The following is a 12,733-nucleotide window of genomic DNA, read 5'->3' on the forward strand; positions in this document are numbered from 1 at the left end:
ACCCCCGAGCCCCCTCCGGGGAACAGTCCCCGGAATCCTAGGTGGCAACCATTCAACTCCACCTACAGAGAGGTATGTGACTGCAGGACTAATGGGGGATTTTCTTAGTAGTCCCCGCCACTTACATGCGGCTGGGATGGTCTATCCTCTTTTTTACAGGTTTTTTCCTTTTTTTTTTTTGTAAAAAAGAACCTGCGTGCTGCTGCATGGATACTCTGCACTTTAGGGGGATCCAATCCCTCTATGGAACTTCACAGATACATATCCCCATACCGATTTCATGATAGGATACCATACTCATTATGGCTGCGAGGTCTTTGTGCCTCAATGTTTCTTCTGCTACACGGTCTCCATCTAGCAGTACATTAAGAGACTTCCAATTTGTTTCTTGAACAAGGTCTTTGAGCCTTAATGTTTCCCTGCTAAAGAACTGTATTGCTCTTTATATGCCAGTGATGCCTTCCCGAGATCCCCTTGTACTCACCTAGTGTCTAAGTAACAACTTTGTTATGCTTGCTGAATCTGGGGTATATGTTGCTTGGCATACACTGGGCTTGTGTTGTGGGGACATTTGATGTGAATGTTTAGGTTTGACTACCTTATTAGTCTGAACGCTCCTGCTAGTTACCAGTGTGCTAGAACTCTCTGCTACGTCTGCTCATGGAGGGTTTAACAATTTTACAAACATTGACGTGTATGTCCTGTGTCCCCTCTATGAGTTAAAACCAAACTCTGCTAACAGGGTGAGTTACATGGCAGCCATCAATGTGGCCAAGGGCTACTGCATAGACTGTTGTCTCTGCTTACCATTGCTGTCTTAATTTCACTGTGCCCATGCCCTGTGACTGACATGTGGCTCCCCTCTTGGTATGAGGTACATATCTTGTAAGCAATGGCCCAATCCTTGGGGGGTCCCTAATAACCACCAAGATGTCTTCTTAAGCAGGACGCTAGCTCTCCTAGTGGATTTCACCGAAGGGCAGCTGATTATAGGCGGGGAGTTTAACGTCCCCCTGATCCCGTCTGATGACACCTCTTCAGGTCTGGCCTCCGTCTCCCCTGGCTCTGGTAAACTGTTCAATCCCTGCATAAGAACCAACTAGTTAACGTGTGTCGCCTTTTACATCCCTCAAAGAGGGAGTTTATCTTCTATTTCTCTACCTCACAAGGTATACTCACGCATTGACTACTTTTTGATACCTCGCGCACAACTACATGCAGTGTGAGCCTCCACCATAGGCTCCATTACATGGTCTGAACACTTTATGGTCTTCCTATCCTATGCCCTCACTGATTCCATGACACCCAGGACCAAGTGCTGGAGACTAAATGAAAACCTCCTGCAAGACAAAGAGGTGCTAGCGGATGTCACTAGGGAACTAGATTTTTACTTCAGAACCAGCTACAGGTCAGAATGCGACCCTGGCATTGTTTGGGAGGCACACAAAGCAGTTATTTGCGGTGTTTGATAAAAACATGGGTCAAGGTTTAAAAAACAGTGTACTAAACAGTTAACGTCATTACTGGAGGACTTGAGGGCCATAGAAGCCCGTCATAAGTATGCACCGTCACCTTCCTTAGAGAAAGACCTTCTCACCCGACGTACACAAATTACAGAACTCCTGAAATTTAAAGCTAAAGCAGCATTGCAGATTTGTCGAAAACTATCGTATGAATCTGGGAATAAATGTGGCAGAATGCTAGCTAGATCCCTGAGGGAACAGAAATTGGAGACTTATGTACAATATCTGATAACGCCACATGGACCCAAAGTCACAATGCCCCACGATATCGCATGGGAGTTCCGGAAATGTTATTACTCCTTATACAATCTGCTATTTATATGTTCCATCGCAGGAACATATAAATTCCTACCTGTCTTCCTCCCACATGCCCCAACTATGGAATGCAGATAGAGATGCCCTATAAGATCCCATCACCATAGAGGAACTTCAGGGAGCCATAGGGGCTACTAAACCAGGAAAGGTGTGGGGCCCGAATGGACTCACTATCCAATATTATAAAGACCTCCTACCCTCTCTTGGCCCATTCATGGTCAAACTGTTTAACACAGTAGGATCTACCGTATCCTTTGCTGTAGACACCTTACAGGCCCATACATCAGTGTTTCCTAAAGAAAGCAAGGGCCCAGCCTCCTGTGGGAGTTATAGGCTGATCTCACGGCTTAATCTAGACCTCAAACTCTTCACGAAGATCTTGGCGACTAGGATTCAGCATCATCTACCGCATCTGATCCATTTAGACCAAGGTCCTAAATTTACTACATGTAGCCAACAAATCCCATGCCCACTGTGTGTTTCTTGCCACTTATGCGGAAAAAGCCTTTGATAGGGTTAATTGGGACTTCATGCTTTCAGTTCTAAAGCATGCTGGTTTTGATACCAATATGCTCCAGTGGATTTCCACAATTTACTCCTACCCCTCACCTCGGGTTCGAGCCAATGGGGTCCTGTTGGAACCTTTTAAAATTACAAATGGAACACAACAGGGATGCCCACTGTCGCCCCTCCTCTTCGCCTTGTCACTGGAGCCCTTTTTACGTACCATACGTTTGAACCTGGATGTCACTGGCATAAATGTTGGGGGCACTCAACAAAAGGTTTCAGCATAAGCTGATGACATGCTATTTTCCCTTCCAAACCCCTTGATCTCACTCCCGAACCTCCTTAAGGAATTTGAGAGATATGGAGCCCTCTCCAATCTCAAAATCAACTTTGAATAAAATTAAAATTAAATTAAATTAAAATGGAATAGTTCAGCACTGACATACTTAGGCACGCTTATCCCTTCCAACATATCCAAGATATTTTAATTAAACTTCCCTCCATTACTGAAAAATACCGAACTCCACTCGTGGTTTGGCCGATGCAATATCCTCAAAATGAGTATCCTTCCTAAATTCTACAAGCTCTACCAATTTATATCCCATCTAACTATTTCAAACAGATCCAAGGGGTATTTTTTGCATTTTAATGGGCCCATAAACACCCATGATTAAAGCGAAGCCAGCTCACACTACCTAAACAATATGGGGGGCTAGCGGGGCCAGATGTCGTAAATATTACCAGGCTGTACATCTCATTGACTCATTGGTTGGAACAGACATTGCGACATCAAATTGGAATAGGCTCAAAGTGCAATATCTCTCTGTAAGGCATCCTGGTGTTATACCTCATTACCGAGGGACGTGAAAAACCATCCCCTAATTGGCCAGACCGTGAGACTCTGTTCATCTTTATTTGTGCAAGCGTCTCTCTCTTTCCCGACTTCGCCATTATTCCCAATCTTGGGAAATCCACTTTTTACCCCTACTGATCACACCTCCAGAACCCCACTCCCTACGCTGCCTCCACGAGTGGAAGTGAGATCTTGGTGGCACTCTCAGTTCACAACAAAGACAACATATCCTTCATTTTACCTACAAAACCTCCATCTGCACGAAAGTGCAAGAAACTAACTTTAAACTTCTAACCAGATGGCATAGAACACCAGTGAGGTTACAAAAAATTCTCCAGTCAACTTCCGATTGTTGCTGGAGATGCCAGGAAGAACTGGGCACCATATTTTTTGGACCTGTCCCAAACTAGAACACTTCTGGAAGGAGGTTAAACGCATTGCCCAAAAATTCACTGAGCGCCCGATACCAGACAACCCAGCCTTTTTCCTCCTCCATGCCTCCAGTGTCCCTAGGAAAATCTACAAAAAATCAATCATTCGCCATCTCCTTGACGCCACCAAGGCATGCATTCCTCTTAAATGGAAATCTCCACAGTCTCCAACCATCGGGATTTGGCTTAAGAAAATAGAGGAAATAAATAAGCTAGAAGACCTCGTCCTCTCGGCATGCCACCAACAAGAATGCTGCTCCAAGACTTGGTCTCTCTGGAACATGTTCATCTTCTCTGATGAAGGTCGAACCCTTTTTGACTGTGACTCTGCCAACTAAATCTACCTTACTATGACTCTGCATACACTTGGTACTTTAGAAATACCAAACATGCAAAACAAATATCATCTGTGCGGCTTGCGACCTCACATATCATATCTCTCCACCCCCTCTAATCCTCCCCCCTTCCCATAATCCCCCCTCTTTCTTTCTCCTTCTTCTTTTTCTTACCCCCCCCCCCCACCTTTTCCGTTATGCTCTTTTCCTTTCTTCTTCTCATACTACAACATCTTTTTCTCGCTTCATGGATCCGTGCTTCTACGGCTCTATATTACCCTTCTTTATACAAAATTGAAAAAAAAAATTTCTGGGCTGGTTCCGTGGTCCCACCCTATTAGAACAATTTATTCTCTGGCTATGATTTACCTTAGCCCTGGCCGGTTCAGAGGAAATGTCTTTCTTACGTCTAGCCAGGAATATACGGGATGCTATGGGTGGTTAGTGGACATAAAGTTTTCTTGTGTTTTCAACATTTCAACTTCTGCAATAAATATATGTAGTGCTGTACTATATGCCAAAAATGTTCACACCATGTTGTGTGTCCTTGAACCATGCCCTTTGACTAAATAAAAGATTTGTAAAAATAAAAGAGAAAGTTACAATGAAAAATGACAATCCCAAAAAAATCATGGCAGCTTTCATACATCCCATTTAAGCATTGTCTTCTTGTAGTTGTAAGTCTTTTGTTAGCGTCACTTCAGTAGCCCCTGCCTGGTTTGCTTTTCTGGTGTCATATGTGCAATGAAAATGAGAAGAGAGAGAAAAAAGGACAGATGCAAGGGAGTCTTAGTTAATAGTAATAGATACAGAAGAGAAGCAGAGAAAAAAACAGAGAACAGGAGGTTGGAGGGCAGCAAAGTAAGAAAGGTGGGTAGTGTTACTTGATTTTATCTTAATTGTATGCTTATAATTTATGCAAATTAATTTTTTTAGCAATGTAGCACCAAAAAAACCTGACTATGCACTTTTGTTGGTTATATTTTGTGGTAAATATCTCGTGATGCACAAATTGCAAACGAATGTACAATACATGGCAGCACTGGCATTACAGCAAGGGCACGAGTGTAACCTAGTTCAGATCTAATGCCTGCCAAATTTCACCCCTATACTTGCAGTTTTCCTTTTATTGCAGGGACTGCACTCTAATGTTAGAAACATTCACAAATCTTGGTGCATTCAGTTAACTACCGGTATTGGAAAACAAAGAAGCATCAGAGGCCATAGTAACTTATACTGATAATTACAAGAAATTCTAGTTCAATATTCAACAGCATGCATGGTTTCCAACCATCTAGAAATATACAGAACATGCCTTGCATAAAGCCTTACAAGAGAACTCATTCAGACATCCACTTCAAATTGAGTCCCGAGTATTGCATATCCAGGTTGTGGAATATTCATGCAAAAAGGTTATAATTTTTAATGCTTAGAAATATCAAGTGATAGTCTCTCAAATAGTGCCTGAGGCTCAAAAGCCTGCCTGATATATTAATACAGTCACAAATAAGAAACATACCATGGCTGGCCATACACCATGCAATGTTCTTATTCAATTTTCTTTAGATTTACCTTTAACTATGTAGTGCAAGGGCCTGCTTGACTACATGCACATTGAAAGTGTTTAGGTTTGATCTCCTATTATATGGTTTTGGTAAATCTAAAAGAAAATTGAATAAGAAAATTGAATAATGTATGGCCAGCCTAATATACTGTATATATATACAGAACTGAAAGGTGGAACTACCACAAATTGGACTACACAAGTTTTTACTTAGCACAATTCAGTTTTACTATCAGGCCAGTTTTAGAAAATACAGTGGACCCTGGACAGTAATCAAAGTGATACCCACTGTGTTAGTGTATCTGACAGCATACTGTATGGTTCAATTTACAAAGTCAAAACGCAAGGATAAGAATTCTTATTTTCAAAAACTGACAGTTATTTTCAGATGATTCCAATGAATATGGACAATTACAGTCACATGGCTGAAAATAAAGAGCCTTATCTTTATGTAAATCATAAATTAATATAGTGTGATTTAATTAGTAAATTCAGTGTTGTGCTACCAAAGCCAGTGTTGTAAGAGCTGCTGCTTAGTTGGTTATGATACTCAGTAGGCTATTGTACATTACAACCCATTTTAGAGGGTTAGATTATAAAATACTTTTTTATTTTCCATCACCTGAAAATTAGGGTTTGATGATACTTTTTATCCATACAAGGCACTGAAGATTTAGCAGCTAAGTGGAATAAATAAAAAACTGCAAGAAGAGTTATCATTATAGGTTAGTGTTAAATTTAGTGATGTCGGGTGAGGGGCTGTTCCATAATCATTCTAAATCATAAACTTATCTAAATTTTACCCACTCCTTGACCTTAACAGCAGGAAATAAAAAATGCCAGAAATGCATTGTATAAGCAAAATACATAAGTATAAAAAAATAAAGTATATGCTATTAATAAATTTATAAAAACTAAAGAAACAATCACCGATTAGCAATTCTTGTTGGTAACAATTTTTATTTTTCAGCAACCAGTAGTAAATACCTAGTAATATTGTTTCAAATAGTTTTGAGGACAATATGATATAACTGAACCAATAAAAAAAATTACTGTTTCAGCTATGCCTTGAAGGTGTCAAAGAGGGAACACACTGACACATTTGATAGAAATACATTGTAATTTTTTCCTGGGGCAAATATTTGATTTAAAACAAACACTTTACACCAGTAATAATATTCTCAGAACCACAACATTTTTTGCTAGAAAACTCTGCCGTGTCCTTCAAGAAATATATCCTTACTACATACTGGATTTTTTTTTTTTAATTTTGATTGTAAGTTTGATTGTATATGAACTTTATGACGGAATGGATAACTTGAGTACCAAGATGTGGGCAGAACTCAGTCCCTAATAAAACATTTTGAATAAATACAAATGATGCCCATTGCACTTTTGATGAGTTACGCCTGAAAAATTAATACCACATATATAAAAAAATCACCTCTTTTATGGCTTGTAAATATTACAATTTTATACAGGTCTTTCAGTGTTAGAAACTTCAGCACATACATTTTCAACAATAAAAACATTTACTGCCTGCATTATTTCATCCCTTATCACACCTAAAATGTAAACTTGTAGCAAAGATTAGAAAAAAATACATTCATAACCTTGTCCTGATAATTGAACCTAATCCCTAACATCCTACACCTCAGGTTGGATATATACTAATATAACAACAGTAACAATACAAATATTATGAAACACCAAAACCAATCTATACAACCAAAGTTGTGCCACCTATTTACACTGTAGGCACCAAAGAGATCTTAATCTCTATATTTTGGAAGCCTAGAGAAGACTCTTGATAATAGATATGCAATAAAATTAAGTTTTTCTTATCTTCTCCTACTTTTTTTGTTTTATTTCTTAACATGCAAGGTATAATGTCAAAATAGCTTTTTTTCCCCCATTTTCTATAATCTGGGGTGCATGTATATTTATACTTTTTTTTTTAATTTCCATCTTTTGATCTAATAAAGTCTATTCCTTTCTCTCTCTTGATCTCTCTTTCTCTACCTCTCTAAAAAGAGAATGCTTTCTATGCATGTTTTTAAGGGGGCATAATTAGGCTGACATGAAAACAAAATTAATAATTTATAATATCATGCCAAAATAAATAAAACATTTGACTTACACAGATTTATATAGTTGAATGGCTTGAAAATCCAACTGTTGCTGTTGTCTTCTTCTGTAATATATTATACCAGTGTTGAAAAGTGGAACTCTTTGAAATTTTACTAAATGTATAGCCTCACATTTATAGGAACATGGAAAGGGAGAGCTTAGGATAAGGATGTCAAAATATATATAGCATACTTCCTGTGTTTTCTACGTGTAAAAAACAAAGTGGATATAGTTAGGTAACCACATGCTAGCAAATACTTTTGAAGATTTAGGCACCTGTCATAGGGCATGCAAACAAATCATGTTTTTAGATGCAAAACAGGCATTGTGGTATTGCATTTGTTGGAAAACATTTTTCAATCCTTCCATTGACCTGATTTGCTTTTGCAGCTCTTACTGCACAGTGATTTTTGCATAAGAAAATTATCTCTACTTTCCTACCCCACTACGTATAATTTTTCCGATAAAAATGTGTTTGAAATTCAAATGATTGGGCAAGCATTCCCTAACGGAAAAAAAAACAACCTAAAAGTGAACAAAAATTAGATTTTTTTTTTTTTACCAATAAAAGTATGGCATTTAAAAAAAATCAAAGAAATTGCACAGTGAACACCCACACAAATTGCTTGAAATTAATTCGATTCATCATAAATACTGGACAGACAAGACATGACAATTAAGGGCCATCTGCAACTGTTTAGAAGCAGATATTTACTGTTCTTGATTCAAAACTGATTTTTTTTCTGCTTTTGCAAACCCAGATATTACCTTTCAAAAGTAGTAGTGGCTCATTACTGTGCTGTACATAGTCTGTTAAGGAAAAAGAGCTGTGGGAGGAACCCAGAAGGTCCTAACCCCTATAGGCTGCCTGCAGGAAACTACAGGAGATGGCAGAGAGAAGACCAGTCACTCTATAAAAGAAGAGAAAGCAGCAGTGACTTGTCTTTATTGCAGGAACTCTGAACCGAGGCAAAGCCTGGTGACCTGCTGTCCTCTGCCAAGCCTGCCGCTGGTGACCTGCCATCCGCTGCCAAGCCTGCCGCTGGTGACCTGCTGTCTGCTGCGAAGCTTGCTGCTGGTGACCCGCTGTCCGCTGCCAAGCCTGCCATTGGTGACCTGCCATCTGCTGCCAAGTCTGCCACTGGTGACCTGCCATCTGCTGCTAAGCCTGCCGCTGGTGACCTGCCGTCCACTGCCAAGCCTGCCGCTGGTGCCCTGCCGTCCACTGCCAAGCCTGCCGCTGGTGCCCTGCCGTCCACTGCCAAGCCTGCCGCTGGTGACCTGCCATCCGGTGCCAAGCCTGTCATTGGTGACCTCCTGTCCGCTACTAAGCTTGCCTCTGGTAAACCGTTGTCTTCTGTCAAGCCTGCTTGTGATCTTCTGCCAGCTGCCCAGCCAGACTATGCTGATTCCCGGGCTGCCACCCAGCTGAACTTTGCTGATTCGTGAGCTGCTGCCAGCAGGACTATGCTGATTCCCAGGCTGCCACCCAGCCAGACTATGCTGATTCCAAGGCTGCCACCCAGCCGGCATATGCTGATTCCTGGGCTGTCACCCAGCCAGACTATTCTGATTCCCAGGCTGCCACCCAGCCATACTCTGTTGATGGGGTACTCAGCCAGCCTCCAGACCCCAGCGGTGGGGCACCCAGTCGGCTTCCAGGCTCTGACAGTGGGGCACATTGGAGCGTCCAGGGGCCACTCCTTAAAGCAGAAGTAAACCCATCCATAAAACAGTTTCATTTACAGCACGTGCCGGAAATGTAACACTCCCATTGGTTGTGCGCTCAAGCAAACTGTCAAACAATCCAATGGCTGGTGTCATAACTGATCACATGTGCAGCATTATGGCAGTTGTAGATTAACCACTTAAGGACCGGGCCTATTTTTCAAACTTGTTGTTTACAAGTTAAAATCAATTTTTTTTTTGCTAGAAAATTACTTAGAACCCCCAAAGATTATATTTTTTTTGTTTTCTAACACCCTAGAGAATAAAATAACGGTCATTGCAATACTTTTTGTCACACCGTATTTGCGCAGCGGTCTTACAGGCGCACTTTTTTTTTAAAAAAATCACTTTTTTGAATTTAAAAATAAGACAACAGTAAAGTTAGCCCAATATTTTTTGGTTCACTATTGTGAAAGATGATGTTGCGCCGAGTAAATTGATACCCAACATGTTACACTTCAATGCTGCACCTGCTTGTGGAATGGCGACAAATTTTTACCCTTAAAAATCTCCATATGCGACGTTTAAAAAATTATACAGGTTGCATGTTTTGAGTTACAGAGGAGTTCTAGGGCTATAATTATTGCTCTTGCTCTAACGATTGCGGTTATACCTCACATGTGTGGTTTGAACACCGTTTTCATATGCGGGCGCTACTCACGTATGCGTTCGCTTTTGCACGCGAGCTTGGTGGGACGGGGCGCGTTTAAAATTTTTTTATTTTTTTTATTTTACCTTTAATTTTTTATTTTTACACTGTTCTTTTAAAAAAAAATGGTGTCACTTTTATTCCTATTACAAGGAATGTAAACATCCCTTGTAATAAAAAAAAAGCATGACAGGACCTCTTAAATATGAGATCTGGGGTCAAAAAGACTTCAGATCTCATATTTACACTAAAATGCAATAAAAAAAAAAATAAAAATAAATTAAATGTCATTTGAAAGAAAAAAAAAATGTTGCTTTAAGAGCTATGGGCGGAAGTGACGTTTTGACATCACTTCCACTCTGCAATGGTATGGAGATGGGTGGGGGCCATCTTCCCCTCACTCATCTCCATACCTAACAGAGAGAAGGACGAGATCGCCTCCACTGCTGCCGGCGGCTCCGGTAAGTGGCGGAGGGCACCAGAGAGCGGCAGGAGGGGGGATCCCTCTCCCGCCGACCGATAAAAGTGATCTTGCGGCGAATCGGCCGCAAAGACCACTTTTGCCTGAAAGCGGAAGAAGAGGATCCTGGGGTTATGGAAGCTAGCTGCTGCCATAACAATGATGTAAACAGCCGGCGTATAACGACGGGGGGCGGTCCACAAGTGGTTAAACAGAGGCAAAGATGGCAGCTTCCTTGGCTAAAAACGATAGGGGGGTTTACTTACACTTTAAGGAGAGAACTGTTAGTACCAAGATCGCCTGCTGGTGGCACTGTGGTGTTCTGTTCTGAAAGCTGCAGTTTTAGTGTCCACCAGCAGGTGTCTCCCAGCAGTCAGCAGGTTTCAGTAAGCGTGCTCCACCTGGCCACACCTGCTGGGAGGGTACTTAAATTCCACCTTTTCTGCTGCTCCTTGCTTCAGTGTTTTGGCTGCTCTTGCCCTTGTCCTGCATCTAGTATCCTGCTGCCTTGTTCCCACCCCAGTTTTGTTTTTCCCTTTCCCATATTCTCCCTGATCTCCCCTGCCTTGTGTGTTTATCATTTGTAAATACAGTGGGGACGGAAAGTATTCAGACCCCCTTAAATTTTTCACTCTTTGTTATATTGCAGCTATTTGCTAAAATCATTTAAGTTCATTTTTTTTCCTCATTAATGTACACACAGCACCCCATACTGACAGAAAAACACTGAATTGTTGACATTTTTGCAGATTTATTAAAAAAGAAAAACTGAAATATCACATGGTCCTAAGTATTCAGACCCTTTGCTCAGTATTTAGTAGACGCACCCTTTTGATCTAATACAGCCATGAGTCTTTTTGGGAAGATGCAACAAGTTTTTCACACCTGGATTTGGGGATCCTCTGCCATTCCTCCTTGCAGATCCTCTCCAGTTCTGTCAGGTTGGATGGTAAACGTTGGTGGACAGCCATTTTTAGGTCTCTCCAGAGATACTCAATTGGGTTTAAGTTAGGGCTCTGGCTGGGCCATTCAAGAACAGTCACAGAGTTGTTGTGAAGCCACTCCTTCGTTATTTTAGCTGTGTGCTTAGGGTCATTGTCTTGTTGGAAGGTAAACCTTCAGCCAAGTCTGAGGTCCTGAGGTCCTCTAGAGAAGGTTTTCATCCTGGATATCCCTGTACTTGGCCGCATTCATCTTTCCCTTGATTGCAACCAGTCGTCCTGTCCCTGCAGCTGAAAAACACCCCCACGGCATGATGCTGCCACCACCATGCTTCACTGTTGGGACTGTATTAGACAGATGATGAGCAGTGCCTGGTTTTCTCCACACATACCGCTTAGAACTAAGGCCAAAAAGTTCTATCTTGGTCTCATCAGACCAGAGAATCTTATTTCTCACCACATTGGAGTCCTTCAGGTGTTTTTTCAGCAAACTCCATGCAGGCTTTCATGTGTCTTGCACTGAGGAGAGGCTTCCGTTGGGCCACTCTGCCATAAAGCCCCGACTGGTGGAGGGCTGCAGTGATGGTTGACTTTCTACAACTTTATCCCATCTCCCGACTAAATCTCTGGAGCTCAGCCACAGTGATCTTTGGGTTCTTCCTTACCTCTCTCACCAAGGCTCTTCTCCCCCGATAGCTCAGTTTGGCGGGACGGCCAGCTCTAGGAAGGGTTCTGGTCATCCCAACCGTCTTCCATCTAAGAATTATGGAGGCCACTGTGCTCTTTTTTTGTAACCTTGGCCAGATCTGTGCCTTGCCACAATTCTGTCTCTGAGCACTTCAGGCAGTTCATTTGACCTTGTGATTCTCATTTGCTCTGACATGCACTGTGAGCTGTAAGGTCTTATATAGACAGGTGTGTGGCTCTCCTAATCAAGTCCAACCAGTATAATCAAACACAGCTGGACTCAAATGAAGGTGCAGAATCATCTCAAGAATGATCAGAAGAAATGGACAGCACCTGAGTTAAATATATGAGTGTCACAGCAAAGGGTGTGAATACTTAGGACAATGTGATATTTCAGTTTTTCTTTTTTAATAAATTTGGCCCAACAAAATGTCAACAATTCTGTGTTTTTCTGTCAATATGGGGTGCTGTGTGTACATTAATGAGGAAAAAAATGAACTTAAATAAATTTAGCAAATGGCTGCAATATAACAAAGAGTGAAAAATTTAAGGGGGTCTGAATACTTTCCGTCCCCACTGTATATGCAGTAGTTATTGTGTTTAGGTTACT

The 12,733-nt window shown here is 41.3% G+C and overlaps 1 protein-coding gene across 1 annotated transcript in view; it reads right to left on the bottom strand.

The window, feature by feature from the left end:
- RGS21 (regulator of G protein signaling 21) overlaps nt 1–7,901 on the bottom strand; it is a 302,653-nt gene extending 294,752 nt beyond the window's left edge. Inside the window, exon 1 of the mRNA XM_073592774.1 lies at nt 7,669–7,901. The gene's annotated coding sequence lies outside the window, so the exon portion shown is untranslated. The remainder of the gene's footprint in view (nt 1–7,668) is intronic.
- Nucleotides 7,902–12,733: the final 4,832 nt, after the last annotated feature.

This window comes from Aquarana catesbeiana, linkage group LG07, assembly GCF_042186555.1.
Source record: "Aquarana catesbeiana isolate 2022-GZ linkage group LG07, ASM4218655v1, whole genome shotgun sequence".
Classification (NCBI taxonomy): Eukaryota; Metazoa; Chordata; class Amphibia; order Anura; family Ranidae; genus Aquarana; species Aquarana catesbeiana.